The following is a 24,932-nucleotide window of genomic DNA, read 5'->3' on the forward strand; positions in this document are numbered from 1 at the left end:
TTGAGTGAAAACCAGTTTCAGTTTTTGACAAACGCTTCTGATTCAATTTGGAATCCAGTTGAAGCTCATTGTGACCCCGTGCAGAGTCATGCATGATCATTTCACAAGGCAGTGAGTCATCAGAGCGGTTTCGCACACTTGTCAAACTCTGCCAGGCCATTCCCTCAGTTTCATTGACCCAGTGTAGAATTCACCTTTAAAACTCCACAATTGTTTGAGTGTTTGCTTTTCTACAAGGTAAGAACAGAGTGCACCGTTCCCAGCGGCACTGCAATGCTAGGTCGATGCGTGGAGAGAAGGGAGCAAGCTCCAAATTTCTGCTCCTCTTGCCAAAAATCTGCTTAATATGTAGTCCTCATATAGAGGACATATCAGATATTAAACTGATAAGAACAGATACTACACTTGATCTTAGCCAAAAGGCCGAGAAGCGATAATCCACAAGTGTTGGATGTCCACGCCAAGCTCTTGGCGCAAATGTCCCTTGCTGTGGTACCCCGTTTTTAGGTGTGCATAACAATGGCTGCTGCTCATCACCTCCGCCTAAGCTCTCCTTTGTGGACACTTGATTTCTGACCTAGACAATTCTTTGACTTTTCACAATTTCATAAGGCTCAGCCATAAAGCAAAGCCTGCCAAAAATAGATTCAACTCATGTTTGTTCCTCTCCACGGAAGTCTTTAGTAAAAGGCGAAAGACTTGTGCGTTATGAAGAGAAACCAGAGTCAGCATGGCCCTCTGTTCGAGAGCAGCGGAGGAGCCTCTCGGTCACAGTCACCACGTATGCGGTGGGCCTCTCTTTGCTTTCCGCAAGTCAGATTCTAGTATACAACATTCCCACCACGCCCCCATCTGCCAAACAAAATTATACAAGTCTTTATTTGCTCCTGCCCTGACTAGTGATTGGCTTTTATGCCTTTTTAAGCGATACATCCCTGAACCACTTACATTGGGTCCAAAAAGCTGACTCTGCTTTCTCACCAAGTCTCCCAGAGGATCTTGAGTGAAAACCAGTTTCAGTTTTTGACAAACGCTTCTGATTCAATTTGGAATCCAGTTGAAGCTCATTGTGACCCCGTGCAGAGTCATACATGATCATTTCACAAGGCAGTGAGTCATCAGAGCGGTTTCGCACACTTGTCAAACTCTGCCAGGCCATTCCCTCAGTTTCATTGACCCAGTGTAGAATTCACCTTTAAAACTCCACAATTGTTTGAGTGTTTGCTTTTCTACAAGGTAAGAACAGAGTGCACCGTTCCCAGCGGCACTGCAATGCTAGGTCGATGCATGGAGAGAAGGGAGCAAGCTCCAAATTTCTGCTCCTCTTGCCAAAAATCTGCTTAATATGTAGTCCTCATATAGAGGACATATCAGATATTAAACTGATAAGAACAGATACTACACTTGATCTTAGCCAAAAGGCCGAGAAGCGATAATCCACAAGTGTTGGATGTCCACGCCAAGCTCTTGGCGCAAATCTCCCTTGCTGTGGTACCCCGTTTGTAGGTGTGCATAACAATGGCTGCTGCTCATCACCTCCGCCTAAGCTCTCCTTTGTGGACACTTGATTTCTGACCTAGACAATTCTTTGACTTTTCACAATTTCATAAGGCTCAGCCATAAAGCAAAGCCTGCCAAAAATAGATTCAACTCATGTTTGTTCCTCTCCACGGAAGTCTTTAGTAAAAGGCGAAAGACTTGTGCGTTATGAAGAGAAACCAGAGTCAGCATGGCCCTCTGTTCGAGAGCAGCGGAGGAGCCTCTCGGTCACAGTCACCACCTACGCGGTGGGCCTCTCTTTGCTTTCCGCATGTCAGATTCTAGTATACAACATTCCCACCACGCCCCCATCTGCCAACCAAAATTATACAAGTCTTTATTTGCTCCTGCCCTGACTAGTGATTGGCTTTTAAGCCTTTTTAAGCGATACATCCCTGAACCACTTACATTGGGTCCAAAAAGCTGACTCTGCTTTCTCACCAAGTCTCCCAGAGGATCTTGAGTGAAAACCAGTTTCAGTTTTTGACAAACGCTTCTGATTCAATTTGGAATCCAGTTGAAGCTCATTGTGACCCCGTGCAGAGTCATGCATGATCACTTCACAAGGCAGTGAGTCATCAGAGTGGTTTCGCACACTTGTCAAACTCTGCCAGGCCATTCCCTCAGTTTCATTGACCCAGTGTAGAATTGACCTTTAAAACTCCACAATTGTTTGAGTGTTTGCTTTTCTACAAGGTAAGAACAGAGTGCACCGTTCCCAGCGGCACTGCAATGCTAGGTCGATGCGTGGAGAGAAGGGAGCAAGCTCCAAATTTCTGCTCCTCTTGCCAAAAATCTGCTTAATATGTAGTCCTCATATAGAGGACATATCAGATATTAAACTGATAAGAACAGATACTACACTTGATCTTAGCCAAAAGGCCGAGAAGCGATAATCCACAAGTGTTGGATGTCCACGCCAAGCTCTTGGCGCAATTCTCCCTTGCTGTGGTACCCCGTTTGTAGGTGTGCATAACAATGGCTGCTGCTCATCACCTCCGCCTAAGCTCTCCTTTGTGGACACTTGATTTCTGACCTAGACAATTCTTTGACTTTTCACAATTTCATAAGGCTCAGCCATAAAGCAAAGCCTGCCAAAAATAGATTCAACTCATGTTTGTTCCTCTCCACGGAAGTCTTTAGTAAAAGGCGAAAGACTTGTGCGTTATGAAGAGAAACCAGAGTCAGCATGGCCCTCTGTTCGAGAGCAGCGGAGGAGCCTCTCGGTCACAGTCACCACCTACTTGGTGGGCCTCTCTTTGCTTTCCGCATGTCAGATTCTAGTATACAACATTCCCACCACGCCCCCATCTGCCAACCAAAATTATACAAGTCTTTATTTGCTCCTGCCCTGACTAGTGATTGGCTTTTAAGCCTTTTTAAGCGATACATCCCTGAACCACTTACATTGGGTCCAAAAAGCTGACTCTGCTCTCTCACCAAGTCTCCCAGAGGATCTTGAGTGAAAACCAGTTTCAGTTTTTGACAAACGCTTCTGATTCAATTTGGAATCCAGTTGAAGCTCATTGTGACCCCGTGCAGAGTCATGCATGATCACTTCACAAGGCAGTGAGTCATCAGAGCGGTTTCGCACACTTGTCAAACTCTGCCAGGCCATTCCCTCAGTTTCATTGACCCAGTGTAGAATTCACCTTTAAAACTCCACAATTGTTTGAGTGTTTGCTTTTCTACAAGGTAAGAACAGAGTGCACCGTTCCCAGCGGCACTGCAATGCTAGGTCGATGCGTGGAGAGAAGGGAGCAAGCTCCAAATTTCTGCTCCTCTTGCCAAAAATCTGCTTAATATGTAGTCCTCATATAGAGGACATATCAGATATTAAACTGATAAGAACAGATACTACACTTGATCTTAGCCAAAAGGCCGAGAAGCGATAATCCACAAGTGTTGGATGTCCACGCCAAGCTCTTGGCGCAAATGTCCCTTGCTGTGGTACCCCGTTTTTAGGTGTGCATAACAATGGCTGCTGCTCATCACCTCCGCCTAAGCTCTCCTTTGTGGACACTTGATTTCTGACCTAGACAATTCTTTGACTTTTCACAATTTCATAAGGCTCAGCCATAAAGCAAAGCCTGCCAAAAATAGATTCAACTCATGTTTGTTCCTCTCCACGGAAGTCTTTAGTAAAAGGCGAAAGACTTGTGCGTTATGAAGAGAAACCAGAGTCAGCATGGCCCTCTGTTCGAGAGCAGCGGAGGAGCCTCTCGGTCACAGTCACCACGTATGCGGTGGGCCTCTCTTTGCTTTCCGCAAGTCAGATTCTAGTATACAACATTCCCACCACGCCCCCATCTGCCAAACAAAATTATACAAGTCTTTATTTGCTCCTGCCCTGACTAGTGATTGGCTTTTAAGCCTTTTTAAGCGATACATCCCTGAACCACTTACATTGGGTCCAAAAAGCTGACTCTGCTTTCTCACCAAGTCTCCCAGAGGATCTTGAGTGAAAACCAGTTTCAGTTTTTGACAAACGCTTCTGATTCAATTTGGAATCCAGTTGAAGCTCATTGTGACCCCGTGCAGAGTCATGCATGATCATTTCACAAGGCAGTGAGTCATCAGAGCGGTTTCGCACACTTGTCAAACTCTGCCAGGCCATTCCCTCAGTTTCATTGACCCAGTGTAGAATTCACCTTTAAAACTCCACAATTGTTTGAGTGTTTGCTTTTCTACAAGGTAAGAACAGAGTGCACCGTTCCCAGCGGCACTGCAATGCTAGGTCGATGCATGGAGAGAAGGGAGCAAGCTCCAAATTTCTGCTCCTCTTGCCAAAAATCTGCTTAATATGTAGTCCTCATATAGAGGACATATCAGATATTAAACTGATAAGAACAGATACTACACTTGATCTTAGCCAAAAGGCCGAGAAGCGATAATCCACAAGTGTTGGATGTCCACGCCAAGCTCTTGGCGCAAATCTCCCTTGCTGTGGTACCCCGTTTGTAGGTGTGCATAACAATGGCTGCTGCTCATCACCTCCGCCTAAGCTCTCCTTTGTGGACACTTGATTTCTGACCTAGACAATTCTTTGACTTTTCACAATTTCATAAGGCTCAGCCATAAAGCAAAGCCTGCCAAAAATAGATTCAACTCATGTTTGTTCCTCTCCACGGAAGTCTTTAGTAAAAGGCGAAAGACTTGTGCGTTATGAAGAGAAACCAGAGTCAGCATGGCCCTCTGTTAGAGACCAGCGGAGGAGCCTCTCGGTCACAGTCACCACCTACGCGGTGGGCCTCTCTTTGCTTTCCGCATGTCAGATTCTAGTATACAACATTCCCACCACGCCCCCATCTGCCAACCAAAATTATACAAGTCTTTATTTGCTCCTGCCCTGACTAGTGATTGGCTTTTAAGCCTTTTTAAGCGATACATCCCTGAACCACTTACATTGGGTCCAAAAAGCTGACTCTGCTTTCTCACCAAGTCTCCCAGAGGATCTTGAGTGAAAACCAGTTTCAGTTTTTGACAAACGCTTCTGATTCAATTTGGAATCCAGTTGAAGCTCATTGTGACCCCGTGCAGAGTCATGCATGATCACTTCACAAGGCAGTGAGTCATCAGAGTGGTTTCGCACACTTGTCAAACTCTGCCAGGCCATTCCCTCAGTTTCATTGACCCAGTGTAGAATTGACCTTTAAAACTCCACAATTGTTTGAGTGTTTGCTTTTCTACAAGGTAAGAACAGAGTGCACCGTTCCCAGCGGCACTGCAATGCTAGGTCGATGCGTGGAGAGAAGGGAGCAAGCTCCAAATTTCTGCTCCTCTTGCCAAAAATCTGCTTAATATGTAGTCCTCATATAGAGGACATATCAGATATTAAACTGATAAGAACAGATACTACACTTGATCTTAGCCAAAAGGCCGAGAAGCGATAATCCACAAGTGTTGGATGTCCACGCCAAGCTCTTGGCGCAATTCTCCCTTGCTGTGGTACCCCGTTTGTAGGTGTGCATAACAATGGCTGCTGCTCATCACCTCCGCCTAAGCTCTCCTTTGTGGACACTTGATTTCTGACCTAGACAATTCTTTGACTTTTCACAATTTCATAAGGCTCAGCCATAAAGCAAAGCCTGCCAAAAATAGATTCAACTCATGTTTGTTCCTCTCCACGGAAGTCTTTAGTAAAAGGCGAAAGACTTGTGCGTTATGAAGAGAAACCAGAGTCAGCATGGCCCTCTGTTCGAGAGCAGCGGAGGAGCCTCTCGGTCACAGTCACCACCTACTTGGTGGGCCTCTCTTTGCTTTCCGCATGTCAGATTCTAGTATACAACATTCCCACCACGCCCCCATCTGCCAACCAAAATTATACAAGTCTTTATTTGCTCCTGCCCTGACTAGTGATTGGCTTTTAAGCCTTTTTAAGCGATACATCCCTGAACCACTTACATTGGGTCCAAAAAGCTGACTCTGCTCTCTCACCAAGTCTCCCAGAGGATCTTGAGTGAAAACCAGTTTCAGTTTTTGACAAACGCTTCTGATTCAATTTGGAATCCAGTTGAAGCTCATTGTGACCCCGTGCAGAGTCATGCATGATCACTTCACAAGGCAGTGAGTCATCAGAGCGGTTTCGCACACTTGTCAAACTCTGCCAGGCCATTCCCTCAGTTTCATTGACCCAGTGTAGAATTCACCTTTAAAACTCCACAATTGTTTGAGTGTTTGCTTTTCTACAAGGTAAGAACAGAGTGCACCGTTCCCAGCGGCACTGCAATGCTAGGTCGATGCGTGGAGAGAAGGGAGCAAGCTCCAAATTTCTGCTCCTCTTGCCAAAAATCTGCTTAATATGTAGTCCTCATATAGAGGACATATCAGATATTAAACTGATAAGAACAGATACTACACTTGATCTTAGCCAAAAGGCCGAGAAGCAATAATCCACAAGTGTTGGATGTCCACGCCAAGCTCTTGGCGCAAATGTCCCTTGCTGTGGTACCCCGTTTTTAGGTGTGCATAACAATGGCTGCTGCTCATCACCTCCGCCTAAGCTCTCCTTTGTGGACACTTGATTTCTGACCTAGACAATTCTTTGACTTTTCACAATTTCATAAGGCTCAGCCATAAAGCAAAGCCTGCCAAAAATAGATTCAACTCATGTTTGTTCCTCTCCACGGAAGTCTTTAGTAAAAGGCGAAAGACTTGTGCGTTATGAAGAGAAACCAGAGTCAGCATGGCCCTCTGTTCGAGAGCAGCGGAGGAGCCTCTCGGTCACAGTCACCACGTATGCGGTGGGCCTCTCTTTGCTTTCCGCAAGTCAGATTCTAGTATACAACATTCCCACCACGCCCCCATCTGCCAACCAAAATTATACAAGTCTTTATTTGCTCCTGCCCTGACTAGTGATTGGCTTTTAAGCCTTTTTAAGCGATACATCCCTGAACCACTTACATTGGGTCCAAAAAGCTGACTCTGCTTTCTCACCAAGTCTCCCAGAGGATCTTGAGTGAAAACCAGTTTCAGTTTTTGACAAACGCTTCTGATTCAATTTGGAATCCAGTTGAAGCTCATTGTGACCCCGTGCAGAGTCATGCATGATCACTTCACAAGGCAGTGAGTCATCAGAGCGGTTTTGCACACTTGTCAAACTCTGCCAGGCCATTCCCTCAGTTTCATTGACCCAGTGTAGAATTCACCTTTAAAACTCCACAATTGTTTGAGTGTTTGCTTTTCTACAAGGTAAGAACAGACTGCACCGTTCCCAGCGGCACTGCAATGCTAGGTCGATGCGTGGAGAGAAGGGAGCAAGCTCCAAATTTCTGCTCCTCTTGCCAAAAATCTGCTTAATATGTAGTCCTCATATAGAGGACATATCAGATATTAAACTGATAAGAACAGATACTACACTTGATCTTAGCCAAAAGGCCGAGAAGCGATAATCCACAAGTGTTGGATGTCCACGCCAAGCTCTTGGCGCAATTCTCCCTTGCTGTGGTACCCCGTTTGTAGGTGTGCATAACAATGGCTGCTGCTCATCACCTCCGCCTAAGCTCTCCTTTGTGGACACTTGATTTCTGACCTAGACAATTCTTTGACTTTTCACAATTTCATAAGGCTCAGCCATAAAGCAAAGCCTGCCAAAAATAGATTCAACTCATGTTTGTTCCTCTCCACGGAAGTCTTTAGTAAAAGGCGAAAGACTTGTGCGTTATGAAGAGAAACCAGAGTCAGCATGGCCCTCTGTTCGAGAGCAGCGGAGGAGCCTCTCGGTCACAGTCACCACGTATGCGGTGGGCCTCTCTTTGCTTTCCGCAAGTCAGATTCTAGTATACAACATTCCCACCACGCCCCCATCTGCCAAACAAAATTATACAAGTCTTTATTTGCTCCTGCCCTGACTAGTGATTGGCTTTTAAGCCTTTTTAAGCGATACATCCCTGAACCACTTACATTGGGTCCAAAAAGCTGACTCTGCTCTCTCACCAAGTCTCCCAGATGATCTTGAGTGAAAACCAGTTTCAGTTTTTGACAAACGCTTCTGATTCAATTTGGAATCCAGTTGAAGCTCATTGTGACCCCGTGCAGAGTCATGCATGATCATTTCACAAGGCAGTGAGTCATCAGAGCGGTTTCGCACACTTGTCAAACTCTGCCAGGCCATTCCCTCAGTTTCATTGACCCAGTGTAGAATTCACCTTTAAAACTCCACAATTGTTTGAGTGTTTGCTTTTCTACAAGGTAAGAACAGAGTGCACCGTTCCCAGCGGCACTGCAATGCTAGGTCGATGCGTGGAGAGAAGGGAGCAAGCTCCAAATTTCTGCTCCTCTTGCCAAAAATCTGCTTAATATGTAGTCCTCATATAGAGGACATATCAGATATTAAACTGATAAGAACAGATACTACACTTGATCTTAGCCAAAAGGCCGAGAAGCGATAATCCACAAGTGTTGGATGTCCACGCCAAGCTCTTGGCGCAAATCTCCCTTGCTGTGGTACCCCGTTTGTAGGTGTGCATAACAATGGCTGCTGCTCATCACCTCCGCCTAAGCTCTCCTTTGTGGACACTTGATTTCTGACCTAGACAATTCTTTGACTTTTCACAATTTCATAAGGCTCAGCCATAAAGCAAAGCCTGCCAAAAATAGATTCAACTCATGTTTGTTCCTCTCCACGGAAGTCTTTAGTAAAAGGCGAAAGACTTGTGCGTTATGAAGAGAAACCAGAGTCAGCATGGCCCTCTGTTCGAGAGCAGCGGAGGAGCCTCTCGGTCACAGTCACCACCTACGCGGTGGGCCTCTCTTTGCTTTCCGCATGTCAGATTCTAGTATACAACATTCCCACCACGCCCCCATCTGCCAACCAAAATTATACAAGTCTTTATTTGCTCCTGCCCTGACTAGTGATTGGCTTTTAAGCCTTTTTAAGCGATACATCCCTGAACCACTTACATTGGGTCCAAAAAGCTGACTCTGCTTTCTCACCAAGTCTCCCAGAGGATCTTGAGTGAAAACCAGTTTCAGTTTTTGACAAACGCTTCTGATTCAATTTGGAATCCAGTTGAAGCTCATTGTGACCCCGTGCAGAGTCATGCATGATCACTTCACAAGGCAGTGAGTCATCAGAGTGGTTTCGCACACTTGTCAAACTCTGCCAGGCCATTCCCTCAGTTTCATTGACCCAGTGTAGAATTGACCTTTAAAACTCCACAATTGTTTGAGTGTTTGCTTTTCTACAAGGTAAGAACAGAGTGCACCGTTCCCAGCGGCACTGCAATGCTAGGTCGATGCGTGGAGAGAAGGGAGCAAGCTCCAAATTTCTGCTCCTCTTGCCAAAAATCTGCTTAATATGTAGTCCTCATATAGAGGACATATCAGATATTAAACTGATAAGAACAGATACTACACTTGATCTTAGCCAAAAGGCCGAGAAGCGATAATCCACAAGTGTTGGATGTCCACGCCAAGCTCTTGGCGCAATTCTCCCTTGCTGTGGTACCCCGTTTGTAGGTGTGCATAACAATGGCTGCTGCTCATCACCTCCGCCTAAGCTCTCCTTTGTGGACACTTGATTTCTGACCTAGACAATTCTTTGACTTTTCACAATTTCATAAGGCTCAGCCATAAAGCAAAGCCTGCCAAAAATAGATTCAACTCATGTTTGTTCCTCTCCACGGAAGTCTTTAGTAAAAGGCGAAAGACTTGTGCGTTATGAAGAGAAACCAGAGTCAGCATGGCCCTCTGTTCGAGAGCAGCGGAGGAGCCTCTCGGTCACAGTCACCACCTACTTGGTGGGCCTCTCTTTGCTTTCCGCATGTCAGATTCTAGTATACAACATTCCCACCACGCCCCCATCTGCCAACCAAAATTATACAAGTCTTTATTTGCTCCTGCCCTGACTAGTGATTGGCTTTTAAGCCTTTTTAAGCGATACATCCCTGAACCACTTACATTGGGTCCAAAAAGCTGACTCTGCTCTCTCACCAAGTCTCCCAGAGGATCTTGAGTGAAAACCAGTTTCAGTTTTTGACAAACGCTTCTGATTCAATTTGGAATCCAGTTGAAGCTCATTGTGACCCCGTGCAGAGTCATGCATGATCACTTCACAAGGCAGTGAGTCATCAGAGCGGTTTCGCACACTTGTCAAACTCTGCCAGGCCATTCCCTCAGTTTCATTGACCCAGTGTAGAATTCACCTTTAAAACTCCACAATTGTTTGAGTGTTTGCTTTTCTACAAGGTAAGAACAGAGTGCACCGTTCCCAGCGGCTCTGCAATGCTAGGTCGATGCATGGAGAGAAGGGAGCAAGCTCCAAATTTCTGCTCCTCTTGCCAAAAATCTGCTTAATATGTAGTCCTCATATAGAGGACATATCAGATATTAAACTGATAAGAACAGATACTACACTTGATCTTAGCCAAAAGGCCGAGAAGCGATAATCCACAAGTGTTGGATGTCCACGCCAAGCTCTTGGCGCAAATCTCCCTTGCTGTGGTACCCCGTTTGTAGGTGTGCATAACAATGGCTGCTGCTCATCACCTCCGCCTAAGCTCTCCTTTGTGGACACTTGATTTCTGACCTAGACAATTCTTTGACTTTTCACAATTTCATAAGGCTCAGCCATAAAGCAAAGCCTGCCAAAAATAGATTCAACTCATGTTTGTTCCTCTCCACGGAAGTCTTTAGTAAAAGGCGAAAGACTTGTGCGTTATGAAGAGAAACCAGAGTCAGCATGGCCCTCTGTTCGAGAGCAGCGGAGGAGCCTCTCGGTCACAGTCACCACCTACGCGGTGGGCCTCTCTTTGCTTTCCGCATGTCAGATTCTAGTATACAACATTCCCACCACGCCCCCATCTGCCAACCAAAATTATACAAGTCTTTATTTGCTCCTGCCCTGACTAGTGATTGGCTTTTAAGCCTTTTTAAGCGATACATCCCTGAACCACTTACATTGGGTCCAAAAAGCTGACTCTGCTTTCTCACCAAGTCTCCCAGAGGATCTTGAGTGAAAACCAGTTTCAGTTTTTGACAAACGCTTCTGATTCAATTTGGAATCCAGTTGAAGCTCATTGTGACCCCGTGCAGAGTCATGCATGATCACTTCACAAGGCAGTGAGTCATCAGAGTGGTTTCGCACACTTGTCAAACTCTGCCAGGCCATTCCCTCAGTTTCATTGACCCAGTGTAGAATTGACCTTTAAAACTCCACAATTGTTTGAGTGTTTGCTTTTCTACAAGGTAAGAACAGAGTGCACCGTTCCCAGCGGCACTGCAATGCTAGGTCGATGCGTGGAGAGAAGGGAGCAAGCTCCAAATTTCTGCTCCTCTTGCCAAAAATCTGCTTAATATGTAGTCCTCATATAGAGGACACATCAGATATTAAACTGATAAGAACAGATACTACACTTGATCTTAGCCAAAAGGCCGAGAAGCGATAATCCACAAGTGTTGGATGTCCACGCCAAGCTCTTGGCGCAATTCTCCCTTGCTGTGGTACCCCGTTTGTAGGTGTGCATAACAATGGCTGCTGCTCATCACCTCCGCCTAAGCTCTCCTTTGTGGACACTTGATTTCTGACCTAGACAATTCTTTGACTTTTCACAATTTCATAAGGCTCAGCCATAAAGCAAAGCCTGCCAAAAATAGATTCAACTCATGTTTGTTCCTCTCCACGGAAGTCTTTAGTAAAAGGCGAAAGACTTGTGCGTTATGAAGAGAAACCAGAGTCAGCATGGCCCTCTGTTCGAGAGCAGCGGAGGAGCCTCTCGGTCACAGTCACCACCTACTTGGTGGGCCTCTCTTTGCTTTCCGCATGTCAGATTCTAGTATACAACATTCCCACCACGCCCCCATCTGCCAACCAAAATTATACAAGTCTTTATTTGCTCCTGCCCTGACTAGTGATTGGCTTTTAAGCCTTTTTAAGCGATACATCCCTGAACCACTTACATTGGGTCCAAAAAGCTGACTCTGCTCTCTCACCAAGTCTCCCAGAGGATCTTGAGTGAAAACCAGTTTCAGTTTTTGACAAACGCTTCTGATTCAATTTGGAATCCAGTTGAAGCTCATTGTGACCCCGTGCAGAGTCATGCATGATCACTTCACAAGGCAGTGAGTCATCAGAGCGGTTTCGCACACTTGTCAAACTCTGCCAGGCCATTCCCTCAGTTTCATTGACCCAGTGTAGAATTCACCTTTAAAACTCCACAATTGTTTGAGTGTTTGCTTTTCTACAAGGTAAGAACAGAGTGCACCGTTCCCAGCGGCACTGCAATGCTAGGTCGATGCGTGGAGAGAAGGGAGCAAGCTCCAAATTTCTGCTCCTCTTGCCAAAAATCTGCTTAATATGTAGTCCTCATATAGAGGACATATCAGATATTAAACTGATAAGAACAGATACTACACTTGATCTTAGCCAAAAGGCCGAGAAGCGATAATCCACAAGTGTTGGATGTCCACGCCAAGCTCTTGGCGCAAATGTCCCTTGCTGTGGTACCCCGTTTTTAGGTGTGCATAACAATGGCTGCTGCTCATCACCTCCGCCTAAGCTCTCCTTTGTGGACACTTGATTTCTGACCTAGACAATTCTTTGACTTTTCACAATTTCATAAGGCTCAGCCATAAAGCAAAGCCTGCCAAAAATAGATTCAACTCATGTTTGTTCCTCTCCACGGAAGTCTTTAGTAAAAGGCGAAAGACTTGTGCGTTATGAAGAGAAACCAGAGTCAGCATGGCCCTCTGTTCGAGAGCAGCGGAGGAGCCTCTCGGTCACAGTCACCACGTATGCGGTGGGCCTCTCTTTGCTTTCCGCAAGTCAGATTCTAGTATACAACATTCCCACCACGCCCCCATCTGCCAACCAAAATTATACAAGTCTTTATTTGCTCCTGCCCTGACTAGTGATTGGCTTTTAAGCCTTTTTAAGCGATACATCCCTGAACCACTTACATTGGGTCCAAAAAGCTGACTCTGCTTTCTCACCAAGTCTCCCAGAGGATCTTGAGTGAAAACCAGTTTCAGTTTTTGACAAACGCTTCTGATTCAATTTGGAATCCAGTTGAAGCTCATTGTGACCCCGTGCAGAGTCATGCATGATCACTTCACAAGGCAGTGAGTCATCAGAGCGGTTTTGCACACTTGTCAAACTCTGCCAGGCCATTCCCTCAGTTTCATTGACCCAGTGTAGAATTCACCTTTAAAACTCCACAATTGTTTGAGTGTTTGCTTTTCTACAAGGTAAGAACAGAGTGCACCGTTCCCAGCGGCACTGCAATGCTAGGTCGATGCGTGGAGAGAAGGGAGCAAGCTCCAAATTTCTGCTCCTCTTGCCAAAAATCTGCTTAATATGTAGTCCTCATATAGAGGACATATCAGATATTAAACTGATAAGAACAGATACTACACTTGATCTTAGCCAAAAGGCCGAGAAGCGATAATCCACAAGTGTTGGATGTCCACGCCAAGCTCTTGGCGCAATTCTCCCTTGCTGTGGTACCCCGTTTGTAGGTGTGCATAACAATGGCTGCTGCTCATCACCTCCGCCTAAGCTCTCCTTTGTGGACACTTGATTTCTGACCTAGACAATTCTTTGACTTTTCACAATTTCATAAGGCTCAGCCATAAAGCAAAGCCTGCCAAAAATAGATTCAACTCATGTTTGTTCCTCTCCACGGAAGTCTTTAGTAAAAGGCGAAAGACTTGTGCGTTATGAAGAGAAACCAGAGTCAGCATGGCCCTCTGTTCGAGAGCAGCGGAGGAGCCTCTCGGTCACAGTCACCACGTATGCGGTGGGCCTCTCTTTGCTTTCCGCAAGTCAGATTCTAGTATACAACATTCCCACCACGCCCCCATCTGCCAAACAAAATTATACAAGTCTTTATTTGCTCCTGCCCTGACTAGTGATTGGCTTTTAAGCCTTTTTAAGCGATACATCCCTGAACCACTTACATTGGGTCCAAAAAGATGACTCTGCTCTCTCACCAAGTCTCCCAGATGATCTTGAGTGAAAACCAGTTTCAGTTTTTGACAAACGCTTCTGATTCAATTTGGAATCCAGTTGAAGCTCATTGTGACCCCGTGCAGAGTCATGCATGATCATTTTACAAGGCAGTGAGTCATCAGAGCGGTTTCGCACACTTGTCAAACTCTGCCAGGCCATTCCCTCAGTTTCATTGACCCAGTGTAGAATTCACCTTTAAAACTCCACAATTGTTTGAGTGTTTGCTTTTCTACAAGGTAAGAACAGAGTGCACCGTTCACAGCGGCACTGCAATGCTAGGTCGATGCGTGGAGAGAAGGGAGCAAGCTCCAAATTTCTGCTCCTCTTGCCAAAAATCTGCTTAATATGTAGTCCTCATATAGAGGACATATCAGATATTAAACTGATAAGAACAGATACTACACTTGATCTTAGCCAAAAGGCCGAGAAGCGATAATCCACAAGTGTTGGATGTCCACGCCAAGCTCTTGGCGCAAATCTCCCTTGCTGTGGTACCCCGTTTGTAGGTGTGCATAACAATGGCTGCTGCTCATCACCTCCGCCTAAGCTCTCCTTTGTGGACACTTGATTTCTGACCTAGACAATTCTTTGACTTTTCACAATTTCATAAGGCTCAGCCATAAAGCAAAGCCTGCCAAAAATAGATTCAACTCATGTTTGTTCCTCTCCACGGAAGTCTTTAGTAAAAGGCGAAAGACTTGTGCGTTATGAAGAGAAACCAGAGTCAGCATGGCCCTCTGTTCGAGAGCAGCGGAGGAGCCTCTCGGTCACAGTCACCACCTACGCGGTGGGCCTCTCTTTGCTTTCCGCATGTCAGATTCTAGTATACAACATTCCCACCACGCCCCCATCTGCCAACCAAAATTATACAAGTCTTTATTTGCTCCTGCCCTGACTAGTGATTGGCTTTTAAGCCTTTTTAAGCGATACATCCCTGAACCACTTACATTGGGTCCAAAAAGCTGACTCTGCTCTCTCACCAAGTCTCCCAGAGGATCTTGAGTGAAAACCAGTTTCAGTTTTTGACAAACGCTTCTGATTCAATTTGGAATCCAGTTGAAGCTCATTGTGACCCCGTGCAGAGTCATGCATGATCACTTCACAAGGCAGTGAGTCATCAGAGCGGTTTCGCACACTTGTCAAACTCTGCCAGGCCATTCCCTCAGTTTCATTGACCCAGTGTAGAATTCACCTTTAAAACTCCACAATTGTTTGAGTGTTTGCTTTTCTACAAGGTAAGAACAGAGTGCACCGTTCCCAGCGGCACTGCAATGCTAGGTCGATGCGTGGAGAGAAGGGAGCAAGCTCCAAATTTCTGCTCCTCTTGCCAAAAATCTGCTTAATATGTAGTCCTCATATAGAGGACATATCAGATATTAAACTGATAAGAACAGATACTACACTTGATCTTAGCCAAAAGGCCGAGAAGCGATAATCCACAAGTGTTGGATGTCCACGCCAAGCTCTTGGCGCAAATCTCCCTTGCTGTGGTACCCCGTTTGTAGGTGTGCATAACAATGGCTGCTGCTCATCACCTCCGCCTAAGCTCTCCTTTGTGGACACTTGATTTCTGACCTAGACAATTCTTTAACTTTTCACAATTTCATAAGGCTCAGCCATAAAGCAAAGCCTGCCAAAAATAGATTCAACTCATGTGTGTTCCTCTCCACGGAAGTCTTTAGTAAAAGGCGAAAGACTTGTGCGTAATGAAGAGAAACCAGAGTCAGCATGGCCCTCTGTTCGAGAGCAGCGGAGGAGCCTCTCGGTCACAGTCACCACCTACGCGGTGGGCCTCTCTTTGCTTTCCGCATGTCAGATTCTAGTATACAACATTCCCACCACGCCCCCATCTGCCAACAAAAATTATACAAGTCTTTATTTGCTCCTGCCCTGACTAGTGATTGGCTTTTAAGCCTTTTTAAGCGATACATCCCTGAACCACTTACATTGGGTCCAAAAAGCTGACTCTGCTTTCTCACCAAGTCTCCCAGAGGATCTTGAGTGAAAACCAGTTTCAGTTTTTGACAAACGCTTCTGATTCAATTTGGAATCCAGTTGAAGCTCATTGTGACCCCGTGCAGAGTCATGCATGATCACTTCACAAGGCAGTGAGTCATCAGAGCGGTTTTGCACACTTGTCAAACTCTGCCAGGCCATTCCCTCAGTTTCATTGACCCAGTGTAGAATTCACCTTTAAAACTCCACAATTGTTTGAGTGTTTGCTTTTCTACAAGGTAAGAACAGAGTGCACCGTTCCCAGCGGCACTGCAATGCTAGGTCGATGCGTAGAGAGAAGGGAGCAAGCTCCAAATTTCTGCTCCTCTTGCCAAAAATCTGCTTAATATGTAGTCCTCATATAGAGGACATATCAGATATTAAACTGATAAGAACAGATACTACACTTGATCTTAGCCAAAAGGCAGAGAAGCGATAATCCACAAGTGTTGGATGTCCACGCCAAGCTCTTGGCGCAAATCTCCCTTGCTGTGGTACCCCGTTTGTAGGTGTGCATAACAATGGCTGCTGCTCATCACCTCCGCCTAAGCTCTCCTTTGTGGACACTTGATTTCTGACCTAGACAATTCTTTGACTTTTCACAATTTCATAAGGCTCAGCCATAAAGCAAAGCCTGCCAAAAATAGATTCAACTCATGTTTGTTCCTCTCCACGGAAGTCTTTAGTAAAAGGCGAAAGACTTGTGCGTTATGAAGAGAAACCAGAGTCAGCATGGCCCTCTGTTCGAGAGCAGCGGAGGAGCCTCTCGGTCACAGTCACCACCTACGCGGTGGGCCTCTCTTTGCTTTCCGCATGTCAGATTCTAGTATACAACATTCCCACCACGCCCCCATCTGCCAACCAAAATTATACAAGTCTTTATTTGCTCCTGCCCTGACTAGTGATTGGCTTTTAAGCCTTTTTAAGCGATACATCCCTGAACCACTTACATTGGGTCCAAAAAGCTGACTCTGCTTTCTCACCAAGTCTCCCAGAGGATCTTGAGTGAAAACCAGTTTCAGTTTTTGACAAACGCTTCTGATTCAATTTGGAATCCAGTTGAAGCTCATTGTGACCCCGTGCAGAGTCATGCATGATCACTTCACAAGGCAGTGAGTCATCAGAGCGGTTTTGCACACTTGTCAAACTCTGCCAGGCCATTCCCTCAGTTTCATTGACCCAGTGTAGAATTGACCTTTAAAACTCCACAATTGTTTGAGTGTTTGCTTTTCTACAAGGTAAGAACAGAGTGCACCGTTCCCAGCGGCACTGCAATGCTAGGTCGATGCGTGGAGAGAAGGGAGCAAGCTCCAAATTTCTGCTCCTCTTGCCAAAAATCTGCTTAATATGTAGTCCTCATATAGAGGACATATCAGATATTAAACTGATAAGAACAGATACTACACTTGATCTTAGCCAAAAGGCCGAGAAGCGATAATCCACAAGTGTTGGATGTCCACGCCAAGCTCTTGGCGCAATTCTCCCTTGCTGTGGTACCCCGTTTGTAGGTGTGCATAACAATGGCTGCTGCTCATCACCTCCGCCTAAGCTCTCCTTTGTGGACACTTGATTTCTGACCTAGACAATTCTTTGACTTTTCACAATTTCATAAGGCTCAGCCATAAAGCAAAGCCTGCCAAAAATAGATTCAACTCATGTTTGTTCCTCTCCACGGAAGTCTTTAGTAAAAGGCGAAAGACTTGTGCGTTATGAAGAGAAACCAGAGTCAGCATGGCCCTCTGTTCGAGAGCAGCGGAGGAGCCTCTCGGTCACAGTCACCACCTACTTGGTGGGCCTCTCTTTGCTTTCCGCATGTCAGATTCTAGTATACAACATTCCCACCACGCCCCCATCTGCCAACCAAAATTATACAAGTCTTTATTTGCTCCTGCCCTGACTAGTGATTGGCTTTTAAGCCTTTTTAAGCGATACATCCCTGAACCACTTACATTGGGTCCAAAAAGCTGACTCTGCTCTCTCACCAAGTCTCCCAGAGGATCTTGAGTGAAAACCAGTTTCAGTTTTTGACAAACGCTTCTGATTCAATTTGGAATCCAGTTGAAGCTCATTGTGACCCCGTGCAGAGTCATGCATGATCATTTCACAAGGCAGTGAGTCATCAGAGCGGTTTCGCACACTTGTCAAACTCTGCCAGGCCATTCCCTCAGTTTCATTGACCCAGTGTAGAATTCACCTTTAAAACTCCACAATTGTTTGAGTGTTTGCTTTTCTACAAGGTAAGAACAGAGTGCACCGTTCCCAGCGGCACTGCAATGCTAGGTCGATGCGTGGAGAGAAGGGAGCAAGCTCCAAATTTCTGCTCCTCTTGCCAAAAATCTGCTTAATATGTAGTCCTCATATAGAGGACATATCAGATATTAAACTGATAAGAACAGATACTACACTTGATCTTAGCCAAAAGGCCGAGAAGCGATAATCCACAAGTGTTGGATGTCCACGCCAAGCTCTTGGCGCAATTCTCCCTTGCTGTGGTACCCCGTTTGTAGGTGTGCATAACAATGGCTGCTGCTCATCACCTCCGCCTATGCTCTCCTTTGTGGACACTTGATTTCTGACCTAGACAATTCTTTGACTTTTCACAATTTCATAAGGCTCAGCCATAAAGCAAAGCCTGCCAAAAATAGATTCAACTCATGTTTGTTCCTCTCCACGGAAGTCTTTAGTAAAAGGCGAAAGACTTGTGCGTTATGAAGAGAAACCAGAGTCAGCATGGCCCTCTGTTCGAGAGCAGCGGAGGAGCCTCTCGGTCACAGTCACCACCTACTTGGTGGGCCTCTCTTTGCTTTCCGCATGTCAGATTCTAGTATACAACATTCCCACCACGCCCCCATCTGCCAACCAAAATTATACAAGTCTTTATTTGCTCCTGCCCTGACTAGTGATTGGCTTTTAAGCCTTTTTAAGCGATACATCCCTGAACCACTTACATTGGGTCCAAAAAGCTGACTCTGCTCTCTCACCAAGTCTCCCAGAGGATCTTGAGTGAAAACCAGTTTCAGTTTTTGACAAACGCTTCTGATTCAATTTGGAATCCAGTTGAAGCTCATTGTGACCCCGTGCAGAGTCATGCATGATCACTTCACAAGGCAGTGAGTCATCAGAGCGGTTTCGCACACTTGTCAAACTCTGCCAGGCCATTCCCTCAGTTTCATTGACCCAGTGTAGAATTGACCTTTAAAACTCCACAATTGTTTGAGTGTTTGCTTTTCTACAAGGTAAGAACAGAGTGCACCGTTCCCAGCGGCACTGCAATGCTAGGTCGATGCGTGGAGAGAAGGGAGCAAGCTCCAAATTTCTGCTCGTCTTGCCAAAAATCTGCTTAATATGTAGTCCTCATATAGAGGACATATCAGATATTGAACTGATAAGAACAGACACTACACTTGATCTTAGCCAAAAGGCCGAGAAGCAATAATCCACAAGTGTTGGATGTCCACGCCAAGCTCTTGGCGCAAATCTCCCTTGCTGTGGTACCCCGTTTGTAGGTGTGCATAACAATGGCTGCTGCTCATCACCTCCGCCTAAGCTCTCCTTTGTGGACACTTGATTTCTGACCTAGACAATTCTTTGACTTTTCACAATTTCATAAGGCTCAGCCATAAAGCAAAGCCTGCCAAAAATAGATTCAACTCATGTGTGTTCCTCTCCACGGAAGTCTTTAGTAAAAGGCGAAAGACTTGTACGTTATGAAGAGAAACCAGAGTCAGCATGGCCCTCTATTCGAGAGCAGCGGAGGAGCCTCTCGGTCACAGTCACCACCTACGCGGTGGGCCTCTCTTTGCTTTCCGCATGTCAGATTCTAGTATACAACATTCCCACCACGCCCCCATCTGCCAACCAAAATTATACAAGTCTTTATTTGCTCCTGCCCTGACTAGTGATTGGCTTTTAAGCCTTTTTAAGCGATACATCCCTGAACCTCTTACATTGGGTCCAAAAAGCTGACTCTGCTTTCTCACCAAGTCTCCCAGAGGATCTTGAGTGAAAACCAGTTTCAGTTTTTGACAAACGCTTCTGATTCAATTTGGAATCCAGTTGAAGCTCATTGTGACCCCGTGCAGAGTCATGCATGATCATTTCACAAGGCAGTGAGTCATCAGAGCGGTTTCGCACACTTGTCAAACTCTGCCAGGCCATTCCCTCAGTTTCATTGACCCAGTGTAGAATTCACCTTTAAAACTCCACAATTGTTTGAGTGTTTGCTTTTCTACAAGGTAAGAACAGAGTGCACCGTTCCCAGCGGCACTGCAATGCTAGGTCGATGCGTGGAGAGAAGGGAGCAAGCTCCAAATTTCTGCTCCTCTTGCCAAAAATCTGCTTAATATGTAGTCCTCATATAGAGGACATATCAGATATTAAACTGATAAGAACAGATACTACACTTGATCTTAGCCAAAAGGCCGAGAAGCGATAATCCACAAGTGTTGGATGTCCACGCCAAGCTCTTGGCGCAAATGTCCCTTGCTGTGGTACCCCGTTTTTAGGTGTGCATAACAATGGCTGCTGCTCATCACCTCCGCCTAAGCTCTCCTTTGTGGACACTTGATTTCTGACCTAGACAATTCTTTGACTTTTCACAATTTCATAAGGCTCAGCCATAAAGCAAAGCCTGCCAAAAATAGATTCAACTCATGTTTGTTCCTCTCCACGGAAGTCTTTAGTAAAAGGCGAAAGACTTGTGCGTTATGAAGAGAAACCAGAGTCAGCATGGCCCTCTGTTCGAGAGCAGCGGAGGAGCCTCTCGGTCACAGTCACCACGTATGCGGTGGGCCTCTCTTTGCTTTCCGCAAGTCAGATTCTAGTATACAACATTCCCACCACGCCCCCATCTGCCAAACAAAATTATACAAGTCTTTATTTGCTCCTGCCCTGACTAGTGATTGGCTTTTATGCCTTTTTAAGCGATACATCCCTGAACCACTTACATTGGGTCCAAAAAGCTGACTCTGCTTTCTCACCAAGTCTCCCAGAGGATCTTGAGTGAAAACCAGTTTCAGTTTTTGACAAACGCTTCTGATTCAATTTGGAATCCAGTTGAAGCTCATTGTGACCCCGTGCAGAGTCATACATGATCATTTCACAAGGCAGTGAGTCATCAGAGCGGTTTCGCACACTTGTCAAACTCTGCCAGGCCATTCCCTCAGTTTCATTGACCCAGTGTAGAATTCACCTTTAAAACTCCACAATTGTTTGAGTGTTTGCTTTTCTACAAGGTAAGAACAGAGTGCACCGTTCCCAGCAGCACTGCAATGCTAGGTCGATGCATGGAGAGAAGGGAGCAAGCTCCAAATTTCTGCTCCTCTTGCCAAAAATCTGCTTAATATGTAGTCCTCATATAGAGGACATATCAGATATTAAACTGATAAGAACAGATACTACACTTGATCTTAGCCAAAAGGCCGAGAAGCGATAATCCACAGGTGTTGGATGTCCACGCCAAGCTCTTGGCGCAAATCTCCCTTGCTGTGGTACCCCGTTTGTAGGTGTGCATAACAATGGCTGCTGCTCATCACCTCCGCCTAAGCTCTCCTTTGTGGACACTTGATTTCTGACCTAGACAATTCTTTGACTTTTCACAATTTCATAAGGCTCAGCCATAAAGCAAAGCCTGCCAAAAATAGATTCAACTCATGTTTGTTCCTCTCCACGGAAGTCTTTAGTAAAAGGCGAAAGACTTGTGCGTTATGAAGAGAAACCAGAGTCAGCATGGCCCTCTGTTCGAGAGCAGCGGAGGAGCCTCTCGGTCACAGTCACCACCTACGCGGTGGGCCTCTCTTTGCTTTCCGCATGTCAGATTCTAGTATACAACATTCCCACCACGCCCCCATCTGCCAACCAAAATTATACAAGTCTTTATTTGCTCCTGCCCTGACTAGTGATTGGCTTTTAAGCCTTTTTAAGCGATACATCCCTGAACCACTTACATTGGGTCCAAAAAGCTGACTCTGCTTTCTCACCAAGTCTCCCAGAGGATCTTGAGTGAAAACCAGTTTCAGTTTTTGACAAACGCTTCTGATTCAATTTGGAATCCAGTTGAAGCTCATTGTGACCCCGTGCAGAGTCATGCATGATCACTTCACAAGGCAGTGAGTCATCAGAGTGGTTTCGCACACTTGTCAAACTCTGCCAGGCCATTCCCTCAGTTTCATTGACCCAGTGTAGAATTGACCTTTAAAACTCCACAATTGTTTGAGTGTTTGCTTTTCTACAAGGTAAGAACAGAGTGCACCGTTCCCAGCGGCACTGCAATGCTAGGTCGATGCGTGGAGAGAAGGGAGCAAGCTCCAAATTTCTGCTCCTCTTGCCAAAAATCTGCTTAATATGTAGTCCTCATATAGAGGACATATCAGATATTAAACTGATAAGAACAGATACTACACTTGATCTTAGCCAAAAGGCCGAGAAGCGATAATCCACAAGTGTTGGATGTCCACGCCAAGCTCTTGGCGCAAATGTCCCTTGCTGTGGTACCCCGTTTTTAGGTGTGCATAACAATGGCTGCTGCTCATCACCTCCGCCTAAGCTCTCCTTTGTGGACACTTGATTTCTGACCTAGACAATTCTTTGACTTTTCACAATTTCATAAGGCTCAGCCATAAAGCAAAGCCTGCCAAAAATAGATTCAACTCATGTTTGTTCCTCTCCACGGAAGTCTTTAGTAAAAGGCGAAAGACTTGTGCGTTATGAAGAGAAACCAGAGTCAGCATGGCCCTCTGTTCGAGAGCAGCGGAGGAGCCTCTCGGTCACAGTCACCACGTATGCGGTGGGCCTCTCTTTGCTTTCCGCAAGTCAGATTCTAGTATACAACATTCCCACCACGCCCCCATCTGCCAAACAAAATTATACAAGTCTTTATTTGCTCCTGCCCTGACTAGTGATTGGCTTTTAAGCCTTTTTAAGCGATACATCCCTGAACCACTTACATTGGGTCCAAAAAGCTGACTCTGCTTTCTCACCAAGTCTCCCAGAGGATCTTGAGTGAAAACCAGTTTCAGTTTTTGACAAACGCTTCTGATTCAATTTGGAATCCAGTTGAAGCTCATTGTGACCCCGTGCAGAGTCATGCATGATCACTTCACAAGGCAGTGAGTCATCAGAGCGGTTTTGCACACTTGTCAAACTCTGCCAGGCCATTCCCTCAGTTTCATTGACCCAGTGTAGAATTCACCTTTAAAACTCCACAATTGTTTGAGTGTTTGCTTTTCTACAAGGTAAGAACAGAGTGCACCGTTCCCAGCGGCACTGCAATGCTAGGTCGATGCGTGGAGAGAAGGGAGCAAGCTCCAAATTTCTGCTCCTCTTGCCAAAAATCTGCTTAATATGTAGTCCTCATATAGAGGACATATCAGATATTAAACTGATAAGAACAGATACTACACTTGATCTTAGCCAAAAGGCAGAGAAGCGATAATCCACAAGTGTTGGATGTCCACGCCAAGCTCTTGGCGCAAATCTCCCTTGCTGTGGTACCCCGTTTGTAGGTGTGCATAACAATGGCTGCTGCTCATCACCTCCGCCTAAGCTCTCCTTTGTGGACACTTGATTTCTGACCTAGACAATTCTTTGACTTTTCACAATTTCATAAGGCTCAGCCATAAAGCAAAGCCTGCCAAAAATAGATTCAACTCATGTTTGTTCCTCTCCACGGAAGTCTTTAGTAAAAGGCGAAAGACTTGTGCGTTATGAAGAGAAACCAGAGTCAGCATGGCCCTCTGTTCGAGAGCAGCGGAGGAGCCTCTCGGTCACAGTCACCACCTACGCGGTGGGCCTCTCTTTGCTTTCCGCATGTCAGATTCTAGTATACAACATTCCCACCACGCCCCCATCTGCCAACCAAAATTATACAAGTCTTTATTTGCTCCTGCCCTGACTAGTGATTGGCTTTTAAGCCTTTTTAAGCGATACATCCCTGAACCACTTACATTGGGTCCAAAAAGCTGACTCTGCTTTCTCACCAAGTCTCCCAGAGGATCTTGAGTGAAAACCAGTTTCAGTTTTTGACAAACGCTTCTGATTCAATTTGGAATCCAGTTGAAGCTCATTGTGACCCCGTGCAGAGTCATGCATGATCACTTCACAAGGCAGTGAGTCATCAGAGTGGTTTCGCACACTTGTCAAACTCTGCCAGGCCATTCCCTCAGTTTCATTGACCCAGTGTAGAATTGACCTTTAAAACTCCACAATTGTTTGAGTGTTTGCTTTTCTACAAGGTAAGAACAGAGTGCACCGTTCCCAGCGGCACTGCAATGCTAGGTCGATGCGTGGAGAGAAGGGAGCAAGCTCCAAATTTCTGCTCCTCTTGCCAAAAATCTGCTTAATATGTAGTCCTCATATAGAGGACATATCAGATATTAAACTGATAAGAACAGATACTACACTTGATCTTAGCCAAAAGGCCGAGAAGCGATAATCCACAAGTGTTGGATGTCCACGCCAAGCTCTTGGCGCAATTCTCCCTTGCTGTGGTACCCCGTTTGTAGGTGTGCATAACAATGGCTGCTGCTCATCACCTCCGCCTAAGCTCTCCTTTGTGGACACTTGATTTCTGACCTAGACAATTCTTTGACTTTTCACAATTTCATAAGGCTCAGCCATAAAGCAAAGCCTGCCAAAAATAGATTCAACTCATGTTTGTTCCTCTCCACGGAAGTCTTTAGTAAAAGGCGAAAGACTTGTGCGTTATGAAGAGAAACCAGAGTCAGCATGGCCCTCTGTTCGAGAGCAGCGGAGGAGCCTCTCGGTCACAGTCACCACCTACTTGGTGGGCCTCTCTTTGCTTTCCGCATGTCAGATTCTAGTATACAACATTCCCACCACGCCCCCATCTGCCAACCAAAATTATACAAGTCTTTATTTGCTCCTGCCCTGACTAGTGATTGGCTTTTAAGCCTTTTTAAGCGATACATCCCTGAACCACTTACATTGGGTC

The 24,932-nt window shown here is 45.6% G+C and overlaps 50 non-coding genes across 50 annotated transcripts; all 50 read right to left on the minus strand.

Annotated features, from left to right (window-relative positions):
• Nucleotides 1-243: 243 nt before the first annotated feature.
• On the minus strand, nt 244-435 carry LOC128451584 (U2 spliceosomal RNA). Its single transcript, XR_008340127.1, has one exon. It is a non-coding gene; the product is annotated as a U2 spliceosomal RNA (small nuclear RNA).
• A 180-nt stretch (nt 436-615) lies between these two features.
• LOC128452258 (U5 spliceosomal RNA) lies at nt 616-728 on the minus strand. Its single transcript, XR_008340758.1, has one exon. It is a non-coding gene; the product is annotated as a U5 spliceosomal RNA (small nuclear RNA).
• Nucleotides 729-1,242: 514 nt separating this feature from the next.
• LOC128451782 (U2 spliceosomal RNA) lies at nt 1,243-1,434 on the minus strand. The gene has a single exon (XR_008340313.1). It is a non-coding gene; the product is annotated as a U2 spliceosomal RNA (small nuclear RNA).
• Nucleotides 1,435-1,614: 180 nt separating this feature from the next.
• Nucleotides 1,615-1,727, minus strand: LOC128452259 (U5 spliceosomal RNA). Its single transcript, XR_008340759.1, has one exon. It is a non-coding gene; the product is annotated as a U5 spliceosomal RNA (small nuclear RNA).
• A 514-nt stretch (nt 1,728-2,241) lies between these two features.
• On the minus strand, nt 2,242-2,433 carry LOC128451585 (U2 spliceosomal RNA). The gene has a single exon (XR_008340128.1). It is a non-coding gene; the product is annotated as a U2 spliceosomal RNA (small nuclear RNA).
• Nucleotides 2,434-2,613: 180 nt separating this feature from the next.
• Nucleotides 2,614-2,726, minus strand: LOC128452260 (U5 spliceosomal RNA). The gene has a single exon (XR_008340760.1). It is a non-coding gene; the product is annotated as a U5 spliceosomal RNA (small nuclear RNA).
• A 514-nt stretch (nt 2,727-3,240) lies between these two features.
• On the minus strand, nt 3,241-3,432 carry LOC128451586 (U2 spliceosomal RNA). Its single transcript, XR_008340129.1, has one exon. It is a non-coding gene; the product is annotated as a U2 spliceosomal RNA (small nuclear RNA).
• A 180-nt stretch (nt 3,433-3,612) lies between these two features.
• On the minus strand, nt 3,613-3,725 carry LOC128452261 (U5 spliceosomal RNA). Its single transcript, XR_008340761.1, has one exon. It is a non-coding gene; the product is annotated as a U5 spliceosomal RNA (small nuclear RNA).
• Nucleotides 3,726-4,239: 514 nt separating this feature from the next.
• On the minus strand, nt 4,240-4,431 carry LOC128451784 (U2 spliceosomal RNA). The gene has a single exon (XR_008340314.1). It is a non-coding gene; the product is annotated as a U2 spliceosomal RNA (small nuclear RNA).
• A 180-nt stretch (nt 4,432-4,611) lies between these two features.
• On the minus strand, nt 4,612-4,724 carry LOC128452263 (U5 spliceosomal RNA). Its single transcript, XR_008340762.1, has one exon. It is a non-coding gene; the product is annotated as a U5 spliceosomal RNA (small nuclear RNA).
• A 514-nt stretch (nt 4,725-5,238) lies between these two features.
• On the minus strand, nt 5,239-5,430 carry LOC128451587 (U2 spliceosomal RNA). Its single transcript, XR_008340130.1, has one exon. It is a non-coding gene; the product is annotated as a U2 spliceosomal RNA (small nuclear RNA).
• Nucleotides 5,431-5,610: 180 nt separating this feature from the next.
• LOC128452264 (U5 spliceosomal RNA) lies at nt 5,611-5,723 on the minus strand. Its single transcript, XR_008340763.1, has one exon. It is a non-coding gene; the product is annotated as a U5 spliceosomal RNA (small nuclear RNA).
• Nucleotides 5,724-6,237: 514 nt separating this feature from the next.
• LOC128451793 (U2 spliceosomal RNA) lies at nt 6,238-6,429 on the minus strand. Its single transcript, XR_008340323.1, has one exon. It is a non-coding gene; the product is annotated as a U2 spliceosomal RNA (small nuclear RNA).
• Nucleotides 6,430-6,609: 180 nt separating this feature from the next.
• On the minus strand, nt 6,610-6,722 carry LOC128452265 (U5 spliceosomal RNA). The gene has a single exon (XR_008340764.1). It is a non-coding gene; the product is annotated as a U5 spliceosomal RNA (small nuclear RNA).
• Nucleotides 6,723-7,236: 514 nt separating this feature from the next.
• LOC128451819 (U2 spliceosomal RNA) lies at nt 7,237-7,428 on the minus strand. Its single transcript, XR_008340347.1, has one exon. It is a non-coding gene; the product is annotated as a U2 spliceosomal RNA (small nuclear RNA).
• A 180-nt stretch (nt 7,429-7,608) lies between these two features.
• LOC128452266 (U5 spliceosomal RNA) lies at nt 7,609-7,721 on the minus strand. The gene has a single exon (XR_008340765.1). It is a non-coding gene; the product is annotated as a U5 spliceosomal RNA (small nuclear RNA).
• A 514-nt stretch (nt 7,722-8,235) lies between these two features.
• On the minus strand, nt 8,236-8,427 carry LOC128451589 (U2 spliceosomal RNA). The gene has a single exon (XR_008340132.1). It is a non-coding gene; the product is annotated as a U2 spliceosomal RNA (small nuclear RNA).
• Nucleotides 8,428-8,607: 180 nt separating this feature from the next.
• On the minus strand, nt 8,608-8,720 carry LOC128452267 (U5 spliceosomal RNA). The gene has a single exon (XR_008340766.1). It is a non-coding gene; the product is annotated as a U5 spliceosomal RNA (small nuclear RNA).
• A 514-nt stretch (nt 8,721-9,234) lies between these two features.
• Nucleotides 9,235-9,426, minus strand: LOC128451590 (U2 spliceosomal RNA). Its single transcript, XR_008340133.1, has one exon. It is a non-coding gene; the product is annotated as a U2 spliceosomal RNA (small nuclear RNA).
• A 180-nt stretch (nt 9,427-9,606) lies between these two features.
• On the minus strand, nt 9,607-9,719 carry LOC128452268 (U5 spliceosomal RNA). Its single transcript, XR_008340767.1, has one exon. It is a non-coding gene; the product is annotated as a U5 spliceosomal RNA (small nuclear RNA).
• Nucleotides 9,720-10,233: 514 nt separating this feature from the next.
• LOC128451850 (U2 spliceosomal RNA) lies at nt 10,234-10,425 on the minus strand. The gene has a single exon (XR_008340376.1). It is a non-coding gene; the product is annotated as a U2 spliceosomal RNA (small nuclear RNA).
• Nucleotides 10,426-10,605: 180 nt separating this feature from the next.
• On the minus strand, nt 10,606-10,718 carry LOC128452270 (U5 spliceosomal RNA). The gene has a single exon (XR_008340769.1). It is a non-coding gene; the product is annotated as a U5 spliceosomal RNA (small nuclear RNA).
• Nucleotides 10,719-11,232: 514 nt separating this feature from the next.
• Nucleotides 11,233-11,424, minus strand: LOC128451865 (U2 spliceosomal RNA). Its single transcript, XR_008340391.1, has one exon. It is a non-coding gene; the product is annotated as a U2 spliceosomal RNA (small nuclear RNA).
• Nucleotides 11,425-11,604: 180 nt separating this feature from the next.
• LOC128452271 (U5 spliceosomal RNA) lies at nt 11,605-11,717 on the minus strand. The gene has a single exon (XR_008340770.1). It is a non-coding gene; the product is annotated as a U5 spliceosomal RNA (small nuclear RNA).
• Nucleotides 11,718-12,231: 514 nt separating this feature from the next.
• Nucleotides 12,232-12,423, minus strand: LOC128451591 (U2 spliceosomal RNA). Its single transcript, XR_008340134.1, has one exon. It is a non-coding gene; the product is annotated as a U2 spliceosomal RNA (small nuclear RNA).
• Nucleotides 12,424-12,603: 180 nt separating this feature from the next.
• LOC128452272 (U5 spliceosomal RNA) lies at nt 12,604-12,716 on the minus strand. Its single transcript, XR_008340771.1, has one exon. It is a non-coding gene; the product is annotated as a U5 spliceosomal RNA (small nuclear RNA).
• Nucleotides 12,717-13,230: 514 nt separating this feature from the next.
• On the minus strand, nt 13,231-13,422 carry LOC128451592 (U2 spliceosomal RNA). The gene has a single exon (XR_008340135.1). It is a non-coding gene; the product is annotated as a U2 spliceosomal RNA (small nuclear RNA).
• A 180-nt stretch (nt 13,423-13,602) lies between these two features.
• LOC128452273 (U5 spliceosomal RNA) lies at nt 13,603-13,715 on the minus strand. The gene has a single exon (XR_008340772.1). It is a non-coding gene; the product is annotated as a U5 spliceosomal RNA (small nuclear RNA).
• A 514-nt stretch (nt 13,716-14,229) lies between these two features.
• On the minus strand, nt 14,230-14,421 carry LOC128451864 (U2 spliceosomal RNA). The gene has a single exon (XR_008340390.1). It is a non-coding gene; the product is annotated as a U2 spliceosomal RNA (small nuclear RNA).
• A 180-nt stretch (nt 14,422-14,601) lies between these two features.
• Nucleotides 14,602-14,714, minus strand: LOC128452274 (U5 spliceosomal RNA). The gene has a single exon (XR_008340773.1). It is a non-coding gene; the product is annotated as a U5 spliceosomal RNA (small nuclear RNA).
• A 514-nt stretch (nt 14,715-15,228) lies between these two features.
• Nucleotides 15,229-15,420, minus strand: LOC128451593 (U2 spliceosomal RNA). The gene has a single exon (XR_008340136.1). It is a non-coding gene; the product is annotated as a U2 spliceosomal RNA (small nuclear RNA).
• A 180-nt stretch (nt 15,421-15,600) lies between these two features.
• Nucleotides 15,601-15,713, minus strand: LOC128452503 (U5 spliceosomal RNA). Its single transcript, XR_008340997.1, has one exon. It is a non-coding gene; the product is annotated as a U5 spliceosomal RNA (small nuclear RNA).
• A 514-nt stretch (nt 15,714-16,227) lies between these two features.
• On the minus strand, nt 16,228-16,419 carry LOC128451896 (U2 spliceosomal RNA). The gene has a single exon (XR_008340419.1). It is a non-coding gene; the product is annotated as a U2 spliceosomal RNA (small nuclear RNA).
• Nucleotides 16,420-16,599: 180 nt separating this feature from the next.
• On the minus strand, nt 16,600-16,712 carry LOC128452275 (U5 spliceosomal RNA). Its single transcript, XR_008340774.1, has one exon. It is a non-coding gene; the product is annotated as a U5 spliceosomal RNA (small nuclear RNA).
• Nucleotides 16,713-17,226: 514 nt separating this feature from the next.
• LOC128451594 (U2 spliceosomal RNA) lies at nt 17,227-17,418 on the minus strand. The gene has a single exon (XR_008340137.1). It is a non-coding gene; the product is annotated as a U2 spliceosomal RNA (small nuclear RNA).
• Nucleotides 17,419-17,598: 180 nt separating this feature from the next.
• Nucleotides 17,599-17,711, minus strand: LOC128452276 (U5 spliceosomal RNA). The gene has a single exon (XR_008340775.1). It is a non-coding gene; the product is annotated as a U5 spliceosomal RNA (small nuclear RNA).
• A 514-nt stretch (nt 17,712-18,225) lies between these two features.
• On the minus strand, nt 18,226-18,417 carry LOC128451595 (U2 spliceosomal RNA). Its single transcript, XR_008340138.1, has one exon. It is a non-coding gene; the product is annotated as a U2 spliceosomal RNA (small nuclear RNA).
• A 180-nt stretch (nt 18,418-18,597) lies between these two features.
• LOC128452277 (U5 spliceosomal RNA) lies at nt 18,598-18,710 on the minus strand. Its single transcript, XR_008340776.1, has one exon. It is a non-coding gene; the product is annotated as a U5 spliceosomal RNA (small nuclear RNA).
• Nucleotides 18,711-19,224: 514 nt separating this feature from the next.
• On the minus strand, nt 19,225-19,416 carry LOC128451960 (U2 spliceosomal RNA). The gene has a single exon (XR_008340480.1). It is a non-coding gene; the product is annotated as a U2 spliceosomal RNA (small nuclear RNA).
• A 180-nt stretch (nt 19,417-19,596) lies between these two features.
• LOC128452347 (U5 spliceosomal RNA) lies at nt 19,597-19,709 on the minus strand. Its single transcript, XR_008340844.1, has one exon. It is a non-coding gene; the product is annotated as a U5 spliceosomal RNA (small nuclear RNA).
• Nucleotides 19,710-20,223: 514 nt separating this feature from the next.
• Nucleotides 20,224-20,415, minus strand: LOC128451597 (U2 spliceosomal RNA). Its single transcript, XR_008340139.1, has one exon. It is a non-coding gene; the product is annotated as a U2 spliceosomal RNA (small nuclear RNA).
• A 180-nt stretch (nt 20,416-20,595) lies between these two features.
• On the minus strand, nt 20,596-20,708 carry LOC128452278 (U5 spliceosomal RNA). Its single transcript, XR_008340777.1, has one exon. It is a non-coding gene; the product is annotated as a U5 spliceosomal RNA (small nuclear RNA).
• A 514-nt stretch (nt 20,709-21,222) lies between these two features.
• LOC128451798 (U2 spliceosomal RNA) lies at nt 21,223-21,414 on the minus strand. The gene has a single exon (XR_008340328.1). It is a non-coding gene; the product is annotated as a U2 spliceosomal RNA (small nuclear RNA).
• A 180-nt stretch (nt 21,415-21,594) lies between these two features.
• LOC128452279 (U5 spliceosomal RNA) lies at nt 21,595-21,707 on the minus strand. Its single transcript, XR_008340778.1, has one exon. It is a non-coding gene; the product is annotated as a U5 spliceosomal RNA (small nuclear RNA).
• A 514-nt stretch (nt 21,708-22,221) lies between these two features.
• On the minus strand, nt 22,222-22,413 carry LOC128451598 (U2 spliceosomal RNA). The gene has a single exon (XR_008340140.1). It is a non-coding gene; the product is annotated as a U2 spliceosomal RNA (small nuclear RNA).
• A 180-nt stretch (nt 22,414-22,593) lies between these two features.
• On the minus strand, nt 22,594-22,706 carry LOC128452281 (U5 spliceosomal RNA). The gene has a single exon (XR_008340780.1). It is a non-coding gene; the product is annotated as a U5 spliceosomal RNA (small nuclear RNA).
• Nucleotides 22,707-23,220: 514 nt separating this feature from the next.
• On the minus strand, nt 23,221-23,412 carry LOC128451808 (U2 spliceosomal RNA). Its single transcript, XR_008340337.1, has one exon. It is a non-coding gene; the product is annotated as a U2 spliceosomal RNA (small nuclear RNA).
• Nucleotides 23,413-23,592: 180 nt separating this feature from the next.
• On the minus strand, nt 23,593-23,705 carry LOC128452282 (U5 spliceosomal RNA). Its single transcript, XR_008340781.1, has one exon. It is a non-coding gene; the product is annotated as a U5 spliceosomal RNA (small nuclear RNA).
• Nucleotides 23,706-24,219: 514 nt separating this feature from the next.
• On the minus strand, nt 24,220-24,411 carry LOC128451599 (U2 spliceosomal RNA). Its single transcript, XR_008340141.1, has one exon. It is a non-coding gene; the product is annotated as a U2 spliceosomal RNA (small nuclear RNA).
• Nucleotides 24,412-24,591: 180 nt separating this feature from the next.
• On the minus strand, nt 24,592-24,704 carry LOC128452283 (U5 spliceosomal RNA). The gene has a single exon (XR_008340782.1). It is a non-coding gene; the product is annotated as a U5 spliceosomal RNA (small nuclear RNA).
• Between the last annotated feature and the right edge of the window lie 228 nt (nt 24,705-24,932).

The sequence above is a fragment of the Pleuronectes platessa genome, chromosome 11 (assembly GCF_947347685.1).
Source record: "Pleuronectes platessa chromosome 11, fPlePla1.1, whole genome shotgun sequence".
Taxonomy (NCBI): domain Eukaryota; kingdom Metazoa; phylum Chordata; class Actinopteri; order Pleuronectiformes; family Pleuronectidae; genus Pleuronectes; species Pleuronectes platessa.